This window comes from Physeter macrocephalus, chromosome 6 (genome assembly GCF_002837175.3).
Source record: "Physeter macrocephalus isolate SW-GA chromosome 6, ASM283717v5, whole genome shotgun sequence".
NCBI lineage: Eukaryota > Metazoa > Chordata > Mammalia > Artiodactyla > Physeteridae > Physeter > Physeter macrocephalus.
Genome location: NC_041219.1, coordinates 98,375,151 through 98,399,173, shown reverse-complemented (window position 1 = coordinate 98,399,173; position 24,023 = coordinate 98,375,151). Strand labels below are relative to the sequence as shown.

General features: G+C 37.1%; 1 protein-coding gene and 1 pseudogene across 1 annotated transcript in view; one reads left to right on the top strand and one right to left on the bottom strand.

Annotated features, from left to right (window-relative positions):
* SLC2A13 (solute carrier family 2 member 13) overlaps window positions 1–24,023 on the bottom strand; it is a 473,922-nt gene that overhangs the window by 284,062 nt on the left and 165,837 nt on the right. The window lies entirely within an intron of this gene.
* LOC102995775 (40S ribosomal protein S3a-like) overlaps window positions 1–24,023 on the top strand; it is a 59,782-nt pseudogene that overhangs the window by 20,600 nt on the left and 15,159 nt on the right.

The following is a 24,023-nucleotide window of genomic DNA, read 5'->3' as shown; positions in this document are numbered from 1 at the left end:
CTTTGATCCTTCTACTTTTTCTGAATGCTGAAACTTAGTCTTTTAAAAATGCAACCTGCTCACTGTACCACAAAATTCAATTAGAAAATAAAACTCATTTCTATATATTTTTCAGTTATACATATAAAAAAAGCATAGCATTATATTCATTATCAGAGATGTGGAAATGATTCTAATCTCGATACTCAACTTGTTTATGGCTTACTTAGACTATATCCTTGTATGGCTGTGATCATTTGAATATAAAATTTAAATAGGGGTAAAGCAATGTGGGGCTGAATGCTTTTCAGGGATGTTCTAGAACATCCTGTCTTCTGAGGTCCCTTAAAACAAAAAGATTCTAAGACTCTGTTAAATGAAACTATATTAGCAACATTTATGCTAAAAAATATATGGCTCTTCATGTGAAATATAGCCACGATGTAGCTGTTACGCAGGAGTATAAACAAATGTTGTATTTGAGTGAGGTCTATTTGAGTGAGGTCTAAATGTTCTATTTGAGTGAGTGTAGCTATTATGAATTATTCCCATTCATTATTCATCAAGTTACTATAAATGTTTTAGGAAAATAGTGAAAAGTCATTTTTTCAGCACTCTCCTAAAAACTACTCTTCATAAATATTCTATTTAGCCTATTAGTATAAAGCTTTCTCTTTACTGCTATATATCCATTTGGTATTTTAAGGAAAAAGCAACACATCTATGGGGGAATTGAGTGGTTATAAAGGGACAAAGCAAACTAAATTATTCCTGATAAAACAAAACACTGACATTTAAAACCAGGAAATGGCATTTTCATAACCTCAAAAATATCTGTTCTAAAATGATGTTTTGACTTAAGAGAGTCATGACTTAAAATAAAATCCCCATCCACACATACTTTCAACTCACTTTGCAAATTACCTCAAATCTTCAAGCAATTCAGAAGCCATGTGATGTAAATTCCTGTAACTTACTTAGCTCCTTTCCACTATTAAGTTCCTCAACACCCTTACCTGTTTCTCTTCCCCTTCCAGCTCACTGAAAGTAATCTTTTCCTCCCTGAGCCTCCATTTATATGGTCCTGTCTCCTTCCTCCTCTGAGATCTTGGACATCATTATTCCCCTTTCTTCCCTTTCAATCAATTCCTCTATCCCAATTATGCCAAACTACAATTTTATCATTTGTCAAAGAATATCTACACATGCTTTCTCGATTTCTGCCACTGTAAGCTCCCCCACCCCCATCCCTCACCATTTTACTGAAACAACTCTCTCAAAAGGTCATTAATGATATTCTAATTGCTAATTCTAATAATGAAGTAGTCATTCTCTTTCATCTCCTTACATTTCATGTTATGTCCAGTTCTTTTGCAAAACTCTCTTATCCTTTGCTTTCTCTGATACTACAGAATTTTGTTTCTCCTCTAACATTTCTTTGTTTTATTTCATTGACCCCTGCTGGATCCTTTTCTTCTCTTATCCTTCATGTAGGCATTCTCCAAGGTTCTTCCCCAAGTCCTTTAAATTCTATTGTAGCCAGTCTTTTTTACTTCTAAAACTCCATCTTTTAATTTAAAAAAATTTAAAAATGCACACACACAAAATTTTTACCTATAGTTCCATACTTTTTGATCACTAAAGTACTATATTAATATAAGTGCCCTGATGTTTCAAGGACTAACTTTATAAACCACATTACTGCATTTGCTGTCCTAGAGGACATTTTCTCCTATCCACACTGGGTATCCCCTATATGAAGCCTCATGTAAGAAAATATGTAAATGCCAGTGAAAGTATGCGGCGGACACAGGTTCAAGCCCTGGTCCAGGAAGATCCCACATACCGTAGAGCAACTAAGTCCATGTGCCACAACTACTGAGCCTGCGCTCTAGAGCCCGCGAGTCAGAACTACTGAAGCCCGCACACCTAGAGCCTGTGCTCTGCAACAAGAGAAGCCACCACGACAAGAAGCCTGTGCACAGCAACGAAGAGTAGCCCCCGCCTGCCAAAACTAGAGAAGGCCTGCGTGCAGCAACAAAGACCCAACGCAGCCAAAAATAAGTTAATTTAAAAAAAAAAATTTTGCATTTGCTGTCCTGGAGGACATTTTCTCTTATCCACACTGGGTATCCCCTATATGAAGCCTCATGTAAGAAAATACGTAAATGCCAGTCAAAGTATCATTCCATTTTTCTTCTTCATGGACAGTGAGAATCATGTACCTGATTGAATTATTCTTCCTGTTATGGTGGATAGGAGGCTCAGAATCAAGTACGCAACCAATCGTTACTGTTTATGCCTCTATGGTCAATAATATATATCTACACATTAGTTGTTCCCCTGGTATTGACTTTCTCTTCTAATTTTCAATTTCCCATATCATTATGTTCTTATTTTTATTTTAGCTCCATTTATTTAATATATTTACCATAAGTTTCCCCAAATCATTTAGGGAATAAGACATAACAAAACAAGCAAACAAATAAAATAGAACAACTGTAGGTACTCAGCAAATTCAAAATCAAATTCATTAAATCACTCACAGTTATACAAACAAAAACAAATAAATATGATATCCCTGCTCTGTGTCCCTTTTGGGGGGTAAAAGGTATAAAAAAAGTCTTCCTAGAAATATCAGCTCATTTTTAGTTTCTCTGCTCCTTATATACTACTTTGGGTTGATCAACAAATATGCTTGTCAAATGGCCTCAGACTATCCTCTACTTCTATTTCATACTTTGTGACCAATTATCAAACTAATGAGCAGCCATAATCATTTCACTCCCTTCTTCAAGATATAATTTTATTGTTTCCCCCGATGCTTAGAGACTCCTTATTATGGTGCTCAAAACAGTTTCAAATCTAACTCCCATAATATAACCACACCGAACATGTCACCACTCAGTAACACATACACTGCCACCCCTCTATGCCTTATTCCCAGTTCTTCATGTTCCTGGACTGCTTAAACCAGTCCCAAATCTCCTCCTCCCAAATCCTACCCATCCCTTGAGGTCCAGCTCAAATAATATCTTATCCATGGAGTCCTTCTCTAATGTGACACAAATGTCAGAATTATTTGCTTGCTCCTATTTTTCACACTCCTCTCCTATCACTTATATTTTGACTTGTACAATGCCCATTTTTATACATATCTTGATCTATCAGGTGTTTAAGCTCCTTAACAGCTTAGTTCATGTGTTATAGATATATCTGTCTCTTCTGTGTGGCTTACAGCACGTGCTCACTGAGAGATTATTGAACTGAATTATTAAAAAGAATTTGGTTTATATAAAACATTTCCTTTAAATGGTTTTCATCTAATAAACATTTATTTCTTTTAAGGTCTAACATTAACAAATAATTTTAAATGTGGTAACCTTTGTCAAAAGGTACAAGAAGCTTATTAATCATAAGCTTTTCCATCATTTCAGAATTGGCTTGCATCATGTCAGCGTCTCTGGGTGGATGAAAATCTCTATGCTATAGATTCTTATGGCAGTGAATAAATAAATAGGTGGTTCGTCTCATTACCTTATGACTTACTACATATATTATATATAGTTATAAATTATAATTTATATTAGGGGTTTGGAACAATATACATGTCTACAATGAAAAATGAAGATACTGTGTATGTATAAAGATTGACTGTGATGCCCTACTTCTTAGGAAATTATCTGATAAAAACACAGTGAAAAACTGAAGGAATAAAATATGTTGTTCATTGGGACCTTTCATTCACACCTCACTGGTCAATTGAAATCTGTAAGAATCATATGGTAGAAACAGAGGAACAGCATTTATGGCTAAAGTAGGGCAGAGAACATAGTCCATAAAGTCTAAAGCCCTTCTGTTGGGAAACATATCTCCCAGGATCCTGCTGCCCAAGAATGCAGTTTATGCAGATATTGGTTAATTAACATGACTCATCCATTATAATTACTGCACTTGCTAATGACCTTGGTTCTTATTTTACTGAGAAAAGAGAAGCAATTAGAGGAGAACTAATTCATCTTCTCACCACCACAAAGGCAATCTCCCTGTATCTTGACCCATATGTATACTTTGCCATCTCCTCAGTACAAGGCTAACCTCTCTACTTAAGATCTGAATCCTAGCCCTTCGAGCCCACAGAATATTGCTCCTGTAATAATTATATTCCCTCTATCCCAACATCAGTTTTCCCTGTCAATTGGATCCTTCCCATTAGCATATATTCTTGATGTAGTAATATCCACAGTAAAATAAAACTGAAATATCAACTTTCAGAAAATCCACATCATCCTCCAGTTCGTGCCTAATTTTTCTGACCTAGTTTACAGAAAATCTCCTTAAGAGTCACCTTATATCTCCGCTTCCTTACCTCCTGCTCTCTTCTCAACCCCATTCTCACCAGGCTTTCATGCCCACCAATCCACTGAAATTGTTCTTGTCAAGGTCTCCAGCTACCTCCACTTTGCATATTCAATGATCAAACCTAAGCTATGAGCAACATAGAAAACAGCTGTTTTTCCTTCCTTCCTGAAACACTTCCATCACTAACTTCCAGAAGCTACTTTCTCCTAGATTTACTCCTCCATCACTGGATGCCTCTGCTCAGTGTCCTCTGCTGGATCCACATTTTGGGATGCCCTAAGGCCCAGATCCTTTCTTTTCTCTCCATGTATGCATTCTCCATGGATCTCCTCCAATCCCATGACTCCCAAATTAACATTGCCATGCCAACCTCACCTCTGAGCTCCAAACTTACACATTCAACTTTTTACCCCACATCTGCATTTGAATATGTAATCATCACCTCACATGATACTAGCCAAAACAGTACTCTCGATTCCCTAGCAATTTACTTCTTTAGCATTCCCCTTTCCACGAAATAAAACCTCCATTCACCCAGCTGCTTAAGCAACTAGAGGAATCTCTCCCTCACACTTGTCAATAAAATGTATACACTTAGGCTGCTTTTTTCTCCATAGCACAATATATTTGTTTTCTAGTGTACTGTTTATCTCCCTCCCCAAACAAGTTTCTATGTGGGTGGAGTCCTCGACTCTAATGCCTATCCCCCAAACAGTCCATGCCTTGCATATTTGTTGAGAGAATTCTTTTGCTTCAAAAACTACAACTGCTTTTGATTCAAGGCATATTTCCATACCACTCTGTCCGATCTTTCCAGTATCAGAGTCAGTGGAAAAAGCATGTATTCTGGAATTACAGATATGCCTGAGTTTCTGTGTGAGCTCTGCTCTACTACCCCACCCCCACCAGCATCATTATCCTTGTGACATCATTTATTCAGCACTTACTATACTCCACAAACTATGTTAACTTTCTCATACACATCATTTAGTTATAACAACAAATATATGAGGCAAGTGTTATCATTCCTGTTTCATGAATCACAGAAATGCTAACTGGTATACCCAGAATTTAGTTGAGGATCTGATTCCAAAGCTCCTCCTCTTAATCAATATGTTCTCCTACAACCCCAGTTCAACAAATTGCCCAAGGCCTCCTGCATAGTTATGAATGGCACAGAGAGGACTCAGGCCATATCTGACCCCAACTCATGTTCTTACTGTGCTGATATAATCAGTGTCCTCATCTATAGAGCAGGGTGATGATGACACAAATCAAGATGATGTACGCACACTTCCTGGACAAGGTATGCAGTCATCAGCTACTAGCCCCCTGTCCTGAGTTCTGACACTTGTATGCACTAGACTGCATTTTCAAAAGCTTCACATTATTTCCAAAAGTTTTTAGCCCCTGCATTATCTTCCAGTATTTTTGAAGCACTTCTTCAATGAGAATCTAAGTGTAAATGCTACAAAATTATTTTACAAGATACGTTCAAACTTATTAAAGTACCATATTATATAGCAATTTGTGCAATTTTAGAAAAATGGCATGGAACAATGATGAACATCACTGAAAACCATTGCCTTTAAACTATCTGAGAAGTTTCACATTATGAATTCTGATAAATTACACTATAAATTTTCTTTGTAAACTTTTACATAATTTTTCACAGAAAACTTAGAAGCAAAATTCATTTCTGTTGTCAACATTTCTTAAATGTCAAATTAATCAAATGTTTTGTGTTCAAGCACTTTTATGTGTTATAACCGAATTATAGCTCAATTTTACTTTGCTATTCAGAAATTGTAAATTTCATAGTAGCATCAAAAAGCATGCATTCTTTCTCTCCAAGGTTTTCTTTCATATCACATAACCAAATACATTTGCTATGCCTGGAAAGGGCTGAACTGCTGCTCACCATGGAGATCCTTTTTACCCATGCCTCCAGTTTAGACAGACATTTAACAGACAGATTTGGAGAGCACATTTCATGTAGGCAAACTATATACTTTCTGTTAAACAGTAAGTGTTAAAAATTAAGGTAGAGGAAAAAAATTATCCCCTCCACCTGGCTTACACTTTGTTAATTTGCTATGGAATAGGAAGAAGATAATGCCCCAAGGGGGGGGACCGAGAAAGGTTTGTACTTCCTAATATTAAACCAATACAGCAATTTTAACTACACACATCCTATCTGCATTTTGAATTTCCATACAAAAATAAGTCCATGTAATAAGCTTTATTCAAGTGACTACTTGGACAATGCCTATATTTTTACTATATTTGTGCCACTGAAAGGTAGTGAAATTTTTCTAAATTTCTCCATGATAGATTCCATTAATTTTAATTGAAGCTTCCCATTCCCTGCTTATCCTTGGAAGATAAAACAGTTTAGAAATTGCAGTCAAATATAAGATTTCCCAACAGGAATCTGAAAATAAGTTATAAGTATTCAAGTAACCCACCTGTCTGAAGATTTACTTATTTGATCAGAATAGCTTTCCAAACTTCAAACAACCCATGCACAGAACAGATGTAGCTCTTCAAACACAACTGTTTTTATTTCATTTTCTATTAACATGCATCACAAATGCATACAGCAACTCTAAAGAGTCAAAGTATATAAATATTCAACAAAGCATATTTCTTATAAATCCTGAGTCATAAATAAAGATCAAACCATGTTCTTAAATTTGAACATTCTAAATAATTATATGTACTAATAGCAGACTAGAAGTGCTCCCTTCTAAGTATCCAAATATAACAACTCATGCATCATCAGAACAAGGACACCATTCAGAAATGTGAAATCACACAACTGTCATAGGTGTCAGCCTTGCTCAGGAGTGCATCTTGTCTTCTAATAGGGCTGAAAACAGACCTTGAAATAGCTGCTCCCTTAAAAAATACTCTCAGGTAACCCATTATGATCACACCAAAGTAAGTTCTTTCTAGTTACCATCAAATGCAATTTATCATCATCATCAGGACTGTAATAACTGCTAGGCTCAAAGATAAACTGGACATGTTCCTTATCCTCAAGAAACTTACACTGCAGATGGCACTGATCACAGTAGGCTAAGGTAAGAGCTATCAAAGGTGAATGAATGACCTGAGAGTTGAGAAAAGAAGAGAGCTATTCTAGCTGAAGTAGACTATACATGAACACGTATATAATATGTAATCCCATTTATTATTTTTAAAGTGATTATTTATTAGTTCCATGATTCATTTCAAGTTACAATCATTAACTTTCATAAATGTAATTTATGGTGTTTCCTATGTATAACAGTGTTTTAACTTTAAATCAGAAATATATCATTTGAGCGTGAAGGACCAAACTGACTTACCTTATCAAATATTTTATATAAGAACTTTTCATTGTATATTTTCCATCTACCAAAGCCCAAACTCCCATTTTTCTAGACAGTTACATCTCTTGAAGCTTTCTAGCCTTATCATTAGATGAAGAATAAAATCTACTTCTAGAAAAACTTTAGTCTGTGGTCTTTCTCTACCCCTAATCCTACTATTGCTATCTCATGTAATATACTAACATGTTTTACTAAAAATTAAATTTTAAAAAATCAGAAAGGAAAGCATGAAAACAACGAATATATTTTAAGCTAATGACTGGATTTCATTAGGTTTGATGCCTATGGTAAAACTGGGGGCTGAAGGGATTAGAGAGGGGAAGGTTGGCACGGACTAATATTTATTTAATTCCTACTAGATTCAAGCTCTATGCAAATTAATCTGCACTGCTACCTAAGAGATTTGTAATATTAATCTCATTTGGCAGATTAGAAAACAAAGGCTCAGAGAGGCAAAGTAACTTTTTAAAGATCAAGGAACTAGTAAATGCTAAGGTCAATGCCTATCTGACTTCAAAGTCCCAAAAAGTCCCTAATCTTTCCACATATCAAACTGTTTCTCTAATTTCTTTCAGACATTGAACAAGCAACTGAGGCAAACAGAACTTCATTCATGATTACAGAGATTGTTTTGTCTCAATCTTCACTTTCCCTAGAAGAAAAAGGGGCCCTCTCTAAAATGAAGTACAGCCTTTTACTATTCTTATTACATTAAAAATGGTTATGGAAGAAGCATTTCATATGTCATTAGTAGAAATGGGGCTTGCAGACCAAGATGAATGATGTATACAGTACAGAGCATCTATAGCAGCCCAGAAGAAAGTTTTCTGTTATATGTAGACCATTTCAGGCTTACTTTTCTTGACTTGTTCTGCAATAGTGCTGGCCTTTTTTTTTTCTTACATGTTGAATCGTTAGGAATTTTTCAAAAAAAGTTAATAAATATTTGCTTTCAAGTAAAAAAAAATGGTTATGAAGTAATGTGGCTCATTTTTGAAGAAACACATCAGAACTTCAAAATCTGTTTCCTTCAAAGTCACCTTGGGAAGGAAATTATAATCATTTCAGTGATGATGTTACAGATCAAAGTATTTCTGAAAATCTTTTAGAATCATCTTCAGCACCAGTGGCACACTATGAATATCCTCAGTGGTCACAAAGTTTCATCCTTTGCAAAAGAATTTGGCTTTTGAGAGTGGAGTCATCCAAAGGCAAGCCTTATTGATAAGATGGCTTGTTTAGTTGAGTAAAAGCATTTGAGATGAAAAAGAGGTGCCAATAAATTAACAAGCTATGCCAAGCTATTGTGTATTCTTCACCTGCTTTAAATACCCACCCCTCTTCTATCTAAATTATCTTTCATAAGCACATGTTTGTTTTCTTTATAGTTCTTATTACTACTTTTAAAAGTATTTACTATGTGTTTTTATTAATATTGTCTCTGCTACTACATTATAAGCTTTTGAGCTCAGTAACCATGTGATTTTGTCACCACAGGGTATCTGGCATCTAGAGAGAACTGATACAAGAGTAAGAATACAGTAAATTTTTTGTTGAGTGAGTGAATGAAATATTGGTTTGTGACTCAAGAACTGGCTCTCAAGGTAACTGTAATAAAAGTAGAAGTCATCTGAGCAACAGATGGCTGTATCACTAAAATATAGTCCTCCCTCAAAATGAGAGAATAGGTAAATTCTTCTTGGTTGATTAAGAAATTTTTACTTTTAGAGTCACACTCTCTCTTTAATAAACTGTTCACAAAATAGTATAATAAAGCAGTAATAAATGTAATATTTTATAAATAAGGGGTTTAATGAAAAAGGATATAGGAATAATTTTTTGATCTAATTTTTGTTTCTATCCAATTTAAATGTAAATTTCTGGTACAGAAACTATGAATCAATATGTTATACTATATATAAAGAAAGTAAATTATTAGAAAACCATTACTGCCACTGATTATAAAGGTTTAATGCAGAAATTTCTGGATTATTAACAACCAGTAAATAATCCCATTTATTATTTTTAAAGTGATTATTTTAAAATCAAACCATTTACTTCTTTAATAATGTTTCATAAAAAGTAGCCAACAGTTTCTTTCAGTTAATTTTTCAAGTGGCTGATGTCCTCTTGTTGACTAAAAATTGAGAGTATTCTATAGGGATTGAAAGATGTTTGTTAACATCTTTATGGCTTTGAAAGTAGCAAAGCAAACAGCTCTTAGACAAATAGCTTTTCACGTGCTCATTAACTGCCAGAGATTTGCTGTCACATATCTTTGCAAAGATGGAAGGAGCATTCTATAGGATGTCGCTGGTGAAATCACAAAGAAGTCTGACAATTTTTAAGCTCTTCAAAAGCAAGAACATCGAAACTAGAATACCAAATCCACCAACTTGCTTCTTCAACCTGTAGTTAGTTTACTTATATGTTTGAGGGAGGACTATATGGAAACAATTTTTATAATAATAATAATATACAGTTAATGTTGATAATCTGGAAAGTTCCAAAAAATGAAAAACAGGGGAGACAATCTCCAGAGTCATAGTCTAGAAGAAACTACTCTTATTATGGTCTTGTTTCTCTTCCTGGTGCTTTATTGTGTACACTGCTCATCCTGCTGTTTGTTGCTTATTATCAGATGGCTTGATAAAATTCCCATAGCTTCCCTTTACTTTTATTCCTCACAGTTGCTTATTTCCTTTTTCTGAAATTACCAGGTTAGCTATTAATTGCATTCTCCGAGGCAAATTACCATTGCTTGTTAATAAAAATGAAATAAAATTATTCATAGGAGGTAAAAATGGTTAAGGAAAGTATTAAAGAACTGACCAAAATGATTATTAATTCACAGTGTGTCTTTTGATAATTTCCTTTTGAAGTGTCAAAAAGATAAACGAAAGGTGTAAAAATGCTCCAGAAGCTAAGAAACAAGGTTAAGTATTTGATGCACAGATGAGTTGTAGACCAGAAGATTACTTTTAGGAAACCATAAAACAACACAGTGACATGTGAAGAAACATCTAAAGTTTGGGTGCTAAAAGGAAATGTTTACAAAACCCAGCAGTGGTCCTATACTTTTATAATCCATCCACCAAAATGTCAGACTTAGGATCATAGGCAGCTTGACCAACCAAAAATTAAACAAATCCCTCAGTTTTTTAGTTTCCTTGTAGTAGAGTGGTTCTTTTACCACTTTTCATGCTACCGTATCATAACTCCCCCCATCAATGTCATCTCATGAATATAAAGAATTTTTTCAATGTACACTTATCCTCTAGAGATACTAACCATGCTTGTTGGCTATATTTTCAACCAATTTCAGTGAGAATTACTGATTTAGCTGAGTCTTCAATTAATGAAGTGTCTTCTGATATAATGAACCAGTATAGCACTTCTCAAACTATCTGCGATGGACAAAATTTAAAAAATTTTTCAATTTGCTGCAGACTGATATTTTGTTAAATACAAAAAAATGAATTACTAGGAAAATGAGATTTTAAAAAGACACACAAAATACAAGCAATTTTCATTAGATTCAATAGACATAAAATTACTCTGTCCAAAGCTATAAAAGCTTCTAAATGCTTATTCTCGATTTCTGTATTTAACCCATAGTAGATTAAAAAAGGGGGTGGTGAATTAAAGACAGGCACCAGTTTATGTGCCTCACTTTAGGTCACACTGATCAAGCTGACCAATTTCAAAGACCATAAATCTTAGGCATATATATGGTGCTTGCCAACAGGTTGCAGGTCTGGGTTTACATGAAGTTTATTTCCTTCAGGGCTTCTAAGGCACTGGTCTTGATTAAAGTTGCCACATCAGACTTGCATGAACAAAATATTTAAATGTCAAAAAGATGCAGTCTCTGCCCTCAAGGATCTTAACCTAAACAGACAGACATGCAACAAACAATGACAAAATAATGAAGTAAGTGCTATAACTGAGACATGTATAAAGATCATGGTCTCAGATACCATCTATACACCAATGATTCCCAAATTCACATCACCAAATTCACCCTGCCTCCTTAACCAAAAATTTACTCATCTAGCTGTCTGCTGAATTTCTTCTTTGGATGACTAAAGGCATCTCAAACTAAGTGTGTTGAATACAAACTCCTAATTCCCCTCCCCCAAATAATAATAATAACAACCTGCTGCTTTCACTGTCTCTCTCAATGAATGGCTGCCCTATCTTTTAAAATGCTCAAGCCAAAAAACGTCAGGTCATCTTAATTCCTCTTCTTCTCTTATAACCCATTTCCGGTGCATCAGCAAATACTGTAAACTCTACACTCCACCACTTCTCACCCCTCACCCCACCCCCAGCAGTCACCTAGGCCTAGACCTCTTGTTTCTGGGTGATTCCAGTGGCCTTCAATTCAAGGGACCTGATTCAACCATTGTCTCACCATTGTCTCTCCACTGTCTATTCTGAGCACAGGAGCCAGATGAACCTTTCTAAACCCAAGTCAGTTGCATTAGTTCTCTGCTCATAACCCTCCAGTGGCTTCCCTTCTCACTCAGAAAAAAGCCTAAATCCTTTTAGTCCCTACATAATCTGCTCTTCTTTCTGAGCTTACCTCCTAAAACTTTCCAGGTCACTGTGCTTTAGCCATGCTGGCCCAGATATCTGCATGGCTCACTCTCCTAACTTATTTTAGCCTTTGGAACACATGCCACCTTTCTGACCTTCCTGGAACAGCCTATTAAAAAAGTGCAACCACTTTGCCCCACTGTCATCTACCATCCTTCATCTGCTCATTAATTTTTATCACCATTGCTCTTTATTAACACTTGTTATTCATATGTGTTCACTGGTCACCTCTCCCCACTAGAAAGAAAACTTTAAGAAGGTTTCCTTTTGTTCACTGCTAAATCATCAGTGTCCAGAACAGTACCTGGTATGTAATAGGCATTCAAAAAATATTTTCTGAATGAATGAATAATCAAAGTCGGATACTTTGCTCCAGTTGTTTATGGGGAGTATCAGGGACAGATTTACACAAAACAGATGACACTGGAACTAAGTCTTGAAAGATTCAAGCTTGTCTGATATGGAAAGGGCTAAAAATATCATTGTCATATGCGCAACATTTTCCACAAAATCTTGAAGCAGAAGAATATATTGTAGGAAAGACTATCAACTTTTCAACTGAGAAAAAACCCAGGAAAGAAATTAATCCCCATGATCCAGAAAAGAATCAGGGTACAGATTAGCAATAAGAAAATTACCACAGTTCTCATGAAATTTTACAGATAAGAAATTACTATAAAATATATTAAGCTCCTGAATAATATAAATGTACTCCCAATAATCTGTTTATTATTGCCTCGACTTTTTTTTTTTTTTTTTTGCTGTAAGATTTCAATTTTATTCTGCTAGAATTTTCCCTATATGATAGGACTATAGCTCTGATTCTACAAAAGGAAACCAGGACTTCCCTGTTGGCGCAGTCGTTAAGAATCTGCCGGCCAATGCACGGGACATGGGTTCTAGCCCTGGTCCAGGAAGATCCCACATGACGCAGAGCAACTAAGCCCATGCACCGCATCTGCTGAGCCTGCACTCTAGAGCCCGCAAGCCACAACTACTGAACCCACGTGCCACAATTACTGAAGCCTATGTGCCTAGAGCCCACGCTCCGCAACAAGAGAAGCCACTGCAATGAGAAGCCTGCGCGCCGCAACTAAGAATAGCCCTCGCTCACCACAACTAGAGAAAGCCTGCACACAGCAACAAAGACCCAATGCAGCTAAAAGTAAGTAAATAAAATAAATAATAAAAAAGGAAACCAAGGAGAAGAAAAAAGTATTCAATATGTAGCACTTCAGAGTTCTGTGGAAAATCTATTCTACTGATACCTATGGCCATGTACTCTGAAATCATATTTCTCAAATATTACCTCATTTTACTATCTGAAATTGCCTTACACATATTTACGTATTTTCTTGCTTATTTCTTACCTTCTCATTAGAAAGTGAATTCCTTCAAACAGAGTAGGGACTTGTCTATCTTTCCCACAGTATCCCTAGGGTCTAATAGGTGTCAACCACACAGAGCAATCAATAAATGCTCAATGAATAAATAAATAAAATTCAAGTAATAAATAAATGAATGTTTCACACAGGGAGTTAAGACTAACTTCCAGCACGTATTTTAGCAGTACATTTTCTCCTGAGTAAGAGGTCTTCTCCTTAACGACATCATCCAAAGTACAAGTAGAATTGTGTCCACACTTGCATTTCTGGCTTTACCACCTCTGGGAATAGTATCTCAGCACATATTAGAGAAGCATAAAGTCTGGGAAAATGTTGCTCTGATGATATAGTGCTTAGAGAAACAGGGCCAAAGAAGGCAAAGGGATTCTTGCAACCCTGGTTTCAGGGCAGCACATAGGTGTCTGCCTCACAGAGGTGACACTTGGGGCCTTCTGTTGTCCTCTCGTGGCAGCTGTGCTTGGGACACTTCAATGTATTACTACCCATACTTAATGTATGCATTATATAACATGATCACAGTTTAAAAACTTTAAGCAATGCCAATTGTCTCTATAATAAAACCTTTAGCAAAAGCCAAAATATTATTGCTTCTTAAATCTCTAAACTCCCCCACACACACTCAAATTAGTCTCAAGTGTATTAAATTTAAAAACCTAAGCATCAAGGCCTAAATCTCTATTTTTTCCATCACTGCAGCATCCATTTCTCCCTCCCTCCACCTCATCTTCTGCTGCCCACAATCAAAATTCACTCATTCATTTATTTATGCATTCATTTAGTTATACATTTCATGAACGGCTATTAGCATCATTCAAAAGACGTTTTTGTGTTTATTACACATGTGAAATAATGTTTCACTGGTTGATGAAGGAACCCCAAGGCCTGCTAATTCCCTGTCAATCATTGCAGGTAGTGATCAACAATACAGTGCCTTCTGTATTGGTTCAGACAGCTGCCCGGGAACCGTTATCTTTCTTTCCTGGTTCAGGTCTCCTCAGGCTGTGGGCAGCTCCCTAATTGACTTGGTGAACAAAAAGCACTTCACCACTTCCTTCCCCACCCACTTTAAGGACCTTCCCTCAGCCTCTCCTCTCCCCACACCAGCCAGACAAGCCAGATACCTGGAAAGCTCACTGATGATCAGTGATCTGGAGAAAGCTGTAAAACCTGCCATAACTGCTGTTTCTCTCTTTTTAAATTGCCTTCAGGGTAATAGTGGGTGCACCTTATTCAGACCTTAAGTGTAATCAAAGTGAAAAAAGGGGAAAAAGAATGCCTAGAGAATATTTGGGCTTACCAACCAGGATGTGTGAGGTAGAAGGGGCTGGCAGATTTTAATTTTTCCATCAAAAACAAATAAAAGAACCAATTACAATCTTCTATCACCATTTCATACAGAAAAGAATTTTAAAAGTAGAAAGAATATGATCTTAGCATAAGGTGAAGTACTTCCAAAGAAAGACCCTTAGGCAACCTTATACCAAGACACATGAAAAAATAATAGCATGGTGAGCAGGACATTTTTTAATTGCCCGAATTGATACGTGAATAGTTTCGAAAGCTGTGGTAGATCAATGGCAATTAAGTAACCTATATTCTGAAAAGGGCTCCCTTGTGAGAAGAGATGGGTTGTTCCTTGTCTCCTAAGCCAACAGATAAGGGATCAAGAAAATCATCCATAAAGATAGGAGGTGCCTGCAGGAATGGGGGAGTCCAGCATCTCACTGCCTAGCTGGACATGTGTTTATGAGGTATCCTTGCTGATCTGCCTCCTGTGTGTATTTGAGAAGGAGGGAGATTTGGAGAGTAATGGCAGAAGTAGAAGGTGGGAAGTAGGAGAGGGGAGAGCAGGAGAGTCAAATGGAGTAGCCTGAACAACTGTGATGTGGCAGAACAACAGTGACACTTTGAGCTCATCTTAGACGAAGGGCAAGACTTTAATTCAGATATGAAATTGAAGTTTTAAATCAAATGGACATAAAAAATGGGGAACAGAATTTGAGAATTCTGCTTACCTATGAGAAAAGGCAGTTCTAAAAAACACAGCTGGGCTCAATGAGCAAAGAAAAATAAAATATTTTTATGTTGGAAATCTTTGAAGTTAAGACTATATAATGAACCCGATGTAAAATGCTTAGTTTTCTAAGTTGGCTGCAAATCAAGGAAAACCTCTCTATGGATCAACACAGGTCCACCGTGTAGCTTTTGGGAAAGACTTGAACTAATCCAAGCCTTCATTTCACACATGAGGAAAATGGTGCTCAGCTCACACTTAAGGACCCAGGTGATTATGCTTTCTACCCTTAACTTTTTTCAATCTGAATATGTCATAGATAACACCAGTTGCCCCTAGTAGGGGCTAGCTGGTTAGCAAACTCAATACTGGGCAGGAGAATAATAGAATAATATCTTATAGAGGCAGTAGGGAGAAAGATGTAAATTCCACCACCCCTCCACTCATTGGTTGTAGCCTTTTTTTTTTTTTACTCATGCTTCAGCTTTGCTTCCATTTTCCTCTTGCTCTCTTTTCCCATCTTTACCCATCACTCTTCTTTTTATCTCCTTTTCTAGCTAGGGTCAATTACAGCAAATGGCAGAGTGATAGTTAAAAAAGGAAGAGACATCATTTCAGATTCTTGTCACCTGAAAGCCAATATTTTCTAACAGATATGTCTTATTATTATTAACAGGTTAATATCATTATATTTTACATTTTAGACCACCAAAATTAAGCGATAAGATTAAATGACCATAAAAATATATAAAGTACAAAATCATAGTTTCCATTTTAAACATGTGCTAAAGCTGAGAATATCAAATTACTATCAATTTCTCATAAATAGAAATTGGGGCTCAGTTGGTGGTATCTTAGCTTAAACATAATGAAATTTATCATTTAGCTCACAAAGCATTTTTCAAATTGCCAACCTAAAGGTTTAAAATTCACAGATGTGTGTACAACAGTTACATATACATGCATATATGTATATTTACAGTACATTGTCCTCCTTTCTTTTAAGGAAAAAACTGAAGATACATCTTATTTTATAAATATGAACAAGTAATTATGCATCTAAGAGGAATATCTTTATAACAATATTTTAATTTTCAAGTATAAAACAGAATTGATTTCATCTCCTTATCCAGTAACCATCAATTCAAGATTACATAAATAGCAATGACTATTTAAAACATATTACTACTGATGAAACCTTCCAATAATTTGAAAGTTTTTTATCATCACTACTCAATTTTTCATGCTCATCTTCTATGACTATCCTTTTTAGAAGCTAATAAATGTTAAGAGGCATGCTTTTAGTAGGAACCATGAAGAAAAACAATGTAATCTCGGTACCATTTCTCAGATACTGTTTGAGAAATGCATAGCAAGTCCCTGATGGTTTTCCTTCTGCATCCTCCACATGAGTCAGTTGCTAGGAAACGTCAAAGAGGGATTCAGTATCAGGCCTGGGGAACAAAGAGCTAGCTTAATCGTTATCTGAACACTAACATATAACCTTCTTTAACTATTGTCTACCTTAGGAAGCTAAAGATTACAGGTGATGTTTTTGCAGAGAAACAGACTTTGAGTCGTACCCTTTAACTATTTTAAACAGATTCTATTACCTACTGAAATAAGAAGTAACAGCTGTAGATACCTTAAAATATTTTTTTCAGCCGGGAGTTGCACCCATCCTGCTATCCAAACTTACAGATAAGAACTAATCTCTTCACTGCTTCAAGCTGTACTTTGATACTGCTACACATATATACATGTATGCACATTCACCTTTGTGTACACACACACACGATACACTAGAAATGAAAAAGAATAAGAAAGAAAGCACACACATCACCACTACCACAATAAAATACTTGGCTCAAAGTAACCAGAGGAGAAAAAGGAGAAACAACTAGAAACAACTTAAGGGAAAACACACACACACACACACTGCACACACAGGCACATGTGCACACATATGCTCACATACACATCAAATGCATTTCTCAGTCCTTGAGGCTTGGTTTACTTGGGCCTAAGGAAAAATAAAAGAGCTCTGAATGGGGAGTTGGGAAACATGAGATCCATTAATTCACTGTGTGACTCTGAAAAAGTGTCTTAATTTCTCTGGGAATCATTTCCTAGAAAATTAAGAGAATAATGCTAGCATAAGTAGGTTTTGGGGAGGATGGGATGAGATGATGCATGTGCAAGCATTTTAAAATTGTATAGCACCGTACATGAAAAGGGAGTATTGTTATCTTATTTATAAAATGGCCAATTCAGTGAACAGACATGTGAATAGGACTCAATATTTGAAAATCAAAATCAAGCCAACTAAAAATCATTAGTGGATGAGGTAGGGTTTTTTCCAAAATTTCATACATAAGTTAGACTGTTTCATTAATATTAACATCAAAACACTTGGTGTGATTTACTAATATGGGAAAGCAATGATTCAAAACAAACAAAAAAAATACAAGAAAGAATTTACCTTGTGCATGTCTCTAAAAAGGTTTTAAGTCATTTGCATTAATTCCTCCATAATTTCAAAGTAGAACAGTATATCAAACTATGAAAGATGTAAAAGTAAGCTTTTAAATAAACTATCTAAAATAATGACCTCTTTGTCTTTTCCATGCTAAAAGTAGCTTTGCCATCACTTCTAGAGAATGAACTTACAAGCTGTAGGATCTGTGACCCTCTACCAAATTCAAATTGAAACTGAATTTACATGTGGGTTATGCACCCTTTTAGGGTGTTTCTTACAATCCCAGTGGCCAACATATACGCAAGGAATTCCAGCACCTGGGATCCGGGAGACTCCATGTATTAGTTTGCCAAGTCTGCCACAACAAAATACCAGAGATTGAGTAGCTTAAACAACAGATATGTATTTTCTCACAGTTCTGGAGGCTGGAAGCCCAAGATCAAGGTATGAGCATATTTGGCTTCTCCAGAGGCCTCTCCTCTTGGCTTGTAGATGCTGCCTTTTCACTGTGTCCTCACATGGTCTTTTCTCCCTGCACACGCACCCCTGGTGTCTCTTCCTCTTCTTATAAGGACACCATAGTGAATTAGGACCCACCAATGTGACCTCATTTAATCTTAATTACCTCTGTAAAGGCCCTATTGCCCAAATACAGTCACTTCTAAGGTACTAGGGGTTAGGATGTCATAAATTTTGGAGAGGCACACTTTAGTCCATAACATTCCACTTCTAATTGATCTCAGTGGAACTCTAAGCACTAAGAAAGGTAACCAGATGACCAGCTCCAGACACAGGCTGCAAAGCATTCCCTATTGTCCAAAAACTCCAGGTCCTTATCAAGAAAGAAAAAAACAAGGGAGGGCATGGCCATTCAGGAGAAATTATGTTAATATACATAAATATCAACATGGCTGAGGAAATAAAAGTCTCTTGGACTCACAAACTGAAAGGATAAACACTGGTATGTTCAACTGTTTTCAGAGTTTCCTCAACCCTAACTGCAGACTTTGGCATTTACTTAAGCTGGGCCTTCTACTAATAGAACCGTAATGCTAAAATGCAAACTGGAAGTCAACAATGGGGAGGGGATACAAATGACAAGCGATTATGTGATGACTTTGCAAATTTTCTTTCAAAGGGAACTATAAAAATCATTAAAAACACTTCCTGAATATTTCTAAAATTTATTTGGAGTAAAAACTCAGATAGTAAACACATTTTCACTGTTTCAGCCTGAGCTCTAATCTCATCTAAAAAATTAACATCACAGAACACTGCCTTACAAAAAAAATAATATCTTATATTTTTACAGTTTTTACCATTCCCTAACATTTTCTCACTTCACCCTCATAATGACTCTGTGAGGTAGAGAAGGCAGGAAAAGATGAAGATAGTGAAACTGAGTGACATTAAATGACTTGCCCAAGGTCACAAACTAATAACCAAGGGAATCAGAACAAGAATGCAGGTCTTCTGACTTCTAAGTCAACCCTATTTATTCTTGGGACTTAATGACATTCAGGGCATCGAAACTACAATCTCGCAAATCGCTCTTTATTTAGCACCACTGGGCTGTAAAAGTCTATAAATAAAATTAGATTTGCTGAAATTCTGCACATAATCACAAAATGAATTTAGCCTGAAATAAAAATAATTCTGACCACTTCTTCAACAAATATAACATTTTAAAGGTATCAATCATCTTAGATTTTAGAAGTAGCATTTTTGTTGAGAATTTATTTCACTACGCCAAATAACTAGGTAAACATAATAAAAGTTCAAAGCTACAAAAGGAATTTCCATAATTAATAATAAAAGGCAGAATTTAACCTAGTAGATCTTATTTATCTACCATACACATTTTCACTAGTCTATAAACATTCCTACTGCTAACTGAAATTAACGACAGCAGTTGAACTACTGGAAAATTAGGCTTTGATTAGGTCAAAGAAAATGTCCTTACTTAGGATGAAGGGAAAACCAACTATCAAATATCAACTACAATAAAATTTGTTTTATTGAGCACTTATTATGGGCTTATTATTAGTCTGCTAAGTGCTTTGTGTGCATTATATCGCTCAATCCTCACAACCATTCTATGAAGTGGGTACTACTTCATACCCATTTTTCAAACCCATTTCACTCTACTGCCTTGATTCTGAACACAAAGAATAACGCAATATCGCCTATCACAAGTGAAAGCAGGAGAAGAAATGGGCATATAGAGCCACAAAAATAAACTAAATTTCTAAACAGTATGCACTATCAATAAAATTAATGAATGAGATAATGGAATATCCTCTGAAAGTCTCAAAAACAAGAAATATTTATTCTTTCATGCAACAAAACTGTTGAGTCATAAACCATAAACCAGGCACTCTCCTAGCTCCTTAAGACTCTAAGAATAATATGACACAATCCCTTCACTTGAAAAGTTCAAAGTCTACAAAGGAAGGTAAACATACAGAAGAGATTTTAAAAGGTATTAATATGAGTAATGGCATAGACTAGAGTTACAAAAATGCCATATGAAGGGGTTCCATAATGTTGGTTTTCACTCTCCTTGCAAGCCAGTGACATAGTAATATTCTGTTATTTGGGAAAAAGTAAATCTCTGATGGGCCAAAATTATGTGGACCAAATACACAACTTTTTGATAGTTATACTATCTAAATAATAAATGAAGGTGAATTTTATGGTACATAAATTTCATCTTGGTAAAAAATTTTAAACAAGAATGAATGAATTGTATATCCTTCAGAATTTTACTCAACATGTTATTTTCAATGATCTTTAAGCATAACATGAAAGAGAGAATTCAAGTTAAAATCTTTTAAAGACTATGTTGATGAGACCTTCAAGATGGCAGAGGAGCAAGACGTGGAGATCACCTTCCTCCCCACAAATACATCAGAAATACATCTACATGTGGAACACCTCCTACAGAACATCTACTGAACACTGGCAGAAGACCTCAGACTTCCCAAAAGGCAAGAAACTCCCCACGTACCTGGGTAGGGCAAAAGAAAAGAAAAAACAGAGACAAAAGAATAGGGACGGGACCTGCACCAGTGGGAGGGAGCTGTGAAGGAGGAAAGGTTTCCACACACTAGGAAGCCCCTTCACTGGAGGAGACAGGGGGTGGTGGGGGGAAGCTTCGGAGCCACGAAGGAGAGCGCAGCAACAGGTGTGCAGAGGGTAAAGTAAAGAGATTCCTGCACAGAGGATCGGTGCGGACCCAGCACTCACCAGCCTGAGAGGCTTGTCTGCTCACCCGCCGGGATGGGTGGGGCCTGGGAAGTGAGGCTCAGGCTTCGGAGGTCAGATCCCAGGGAGAGGACTGGGGTTGGCTGCGTGAACACAGCCTGAAGAGGGCTAGTGCACCACAGCTAGCAGGGAGGGAGTCCGGGAAAAAGTTTGGACCTGCCGAAGACGCAAGAGACCACTGTTACGGGCTGGGAGACAAGAGGGGATTCACAGCACCGCCTAAATGAGCTCCAGAGACAGGCGCGAGCCGTGGCTATCAGCGCGGACACCAGAGACGGGCATGAAATACTAAGGCTGCTCTGTGCAAGCATAGGTCCCTATCCACACCTTCCCTCCCGGGAGCCTGTGCAGCCTGCCACTACGAGGGTCCCATGATCCAGGGACAACTTCCCTGGGAGAACACACGGCATGCCTTGGGCTGTTACAACATCACTCTGGCTTCTGCCGCTGCAGGCTCGCCCCGTGTTCCGTACACCTCGCTAGCCTCAGCCCAATAAGCTGCTGCTTTAACCCCATCCTGTCTGGACGGGAAGAGATGACCTCAGGGGACCTACACGCAGAGGCAGGACCAATCCAAAGCTGAACCCCAGGAGCTGTGAGAACAAACAAGAGAAAGGGAACTTTCTCCCAGCAGCCTCAGGAGCAGTGGATTAAATCTCCACAGTCAACTTGATGTACCCTGCATCTGTGGAATACCTGAATAGACAACAAATCACCCCAAAATTCAGGCATAGACTTTGGGAGCAACTGTAGACTTGGGGTTTGCTGTATGTGACTGACTGGCTCCTGGATTTATGTTTATCTTAGTTTAGTATTTAGAGTTTATTATCATTGGTAGATTTGTTTATTGATGGTTGCTCTCTTCCTTTTTTTCTTTATATATGCATATATATTTTTTTTTCATTTTTCTCTTTTTCTGAGCGTATTGTATGCTTCTTTGTGTGATTTTTGTCTGTATAGCTTTGCTTTTACCATTTGTCCCAGGATTCTGTCTGTACGTTTTTTGTTGTTCTTTTTTTTTTTAGTATAGTTCTTAGCACTTGTTACCATTGCTGGATTTCGTTTTTTGTTTAGTGGCTCTCTTCTTTCTTTTTTCTTTACTTTCTAATTTTTTTAATTTTTTTTTTTTTTTTTTTTTTTTTTTGCAGTACGTGGGCCTCTCACTGTTCTGGCCTTTCCCGTTGCGGCTCCGGACGCGCAGGCTCAGCGGCCATGGCTCACGGGCCTATCCGCTCCGCAGAATGTGGGATTTTCCCGGGCCGGGGCACGAACCCGTATCCCCTGCATGGGCAGGCGGACTCTCAACCACTGCGCCACCAGGGAAGCCCTTTAATTTTTAATATTTTAAATTATTTTTATTTTTTATTTTAATAACTTTATTTCTCTTCATTTATTTTTTTTCTTCCTTTCTTTTTTCTCCCTTTTCTTCTGAGCCGTGTGGCTCACAGGGTCTTTGTGCTCCGGCCAGGTACCAGGGCTGTGCCTCTGAGGTGGGAGAACCGAGTTCAGACCATTGGTCCACCAGAGACCTCCTGGCTCCACGTAATATCAAACAGTGTAAGCTCTCCCACAGATCTCCATCTCAATGCTAAGACCCAGCTCCACTCAATGACCAGCAACTTACAGCGCTGGACACCTTATGCCAAATAACTAGCAAGACAGGAACACAAACCGACCCATTGGCACAGAGGGTGCCTAAAATCATAATCAGGTCACAAACACCCCAAAACACACCACCAGACGCGGTCCTGCCCACCAGAAAGACAAGATCCAGTCTCATCCACCAGAACACAGGTACTAGTCCAGTCTACCAGGAAGCCTACACAACCCACTGAACTAACCTCAGCCACTAGGGGCAGGACCAAAAACAACGGGAACTACGAACATGCAGCCTGAGAAAAGGAGAACCCAAACACAGTAAGTTACGCAAAATGAAAAGACAGAGAAACACACAGCAGATGAAGGAGCAAGGTAAAAACCTACCAGACCAAACAAATGAAGAGGAAATAGGCAGTCTACCTGAAAAGGAATTCAGAGTAATGATAGTAAAGATGATCCAAAATCTTGGAAATAAAACGGAGAAAATACAAGAAATGTTTAACAAGGACCTAGAAGAATTAAAGAGCAAACAAACAATGATGAACACACAATAAATGAAATTTAAAATTCTCTAGAAGGAATCAAGAGCAGATTAACAGAGGCAGAAGAACGGATAAGTGACCTGGAAGATAAAAGGGTGGAAATAACTACTGCAGAGCAGAATAAAGAAAACAGAATGAAAGGAATTGAGGACAGTCTCAGGGAACTCTCGGACAATATAAAAGGCACCAACATTCGAATTATAGGGGTCCCAGAAGAAGAAGAGAAAAAGAAAGGGACTGACAAAATATGTGAAGAGATTAGAGTTGAAAACTTCCCTAATATGGGAAATAGTCAATCAAGCCCAGGAAGCACAGAGAGTCCCATACAGGATAAATCCACGGAGAAACATGCCAAGACACATATTAATCAAACTGTCAAAAATTAAATGCAAAGAA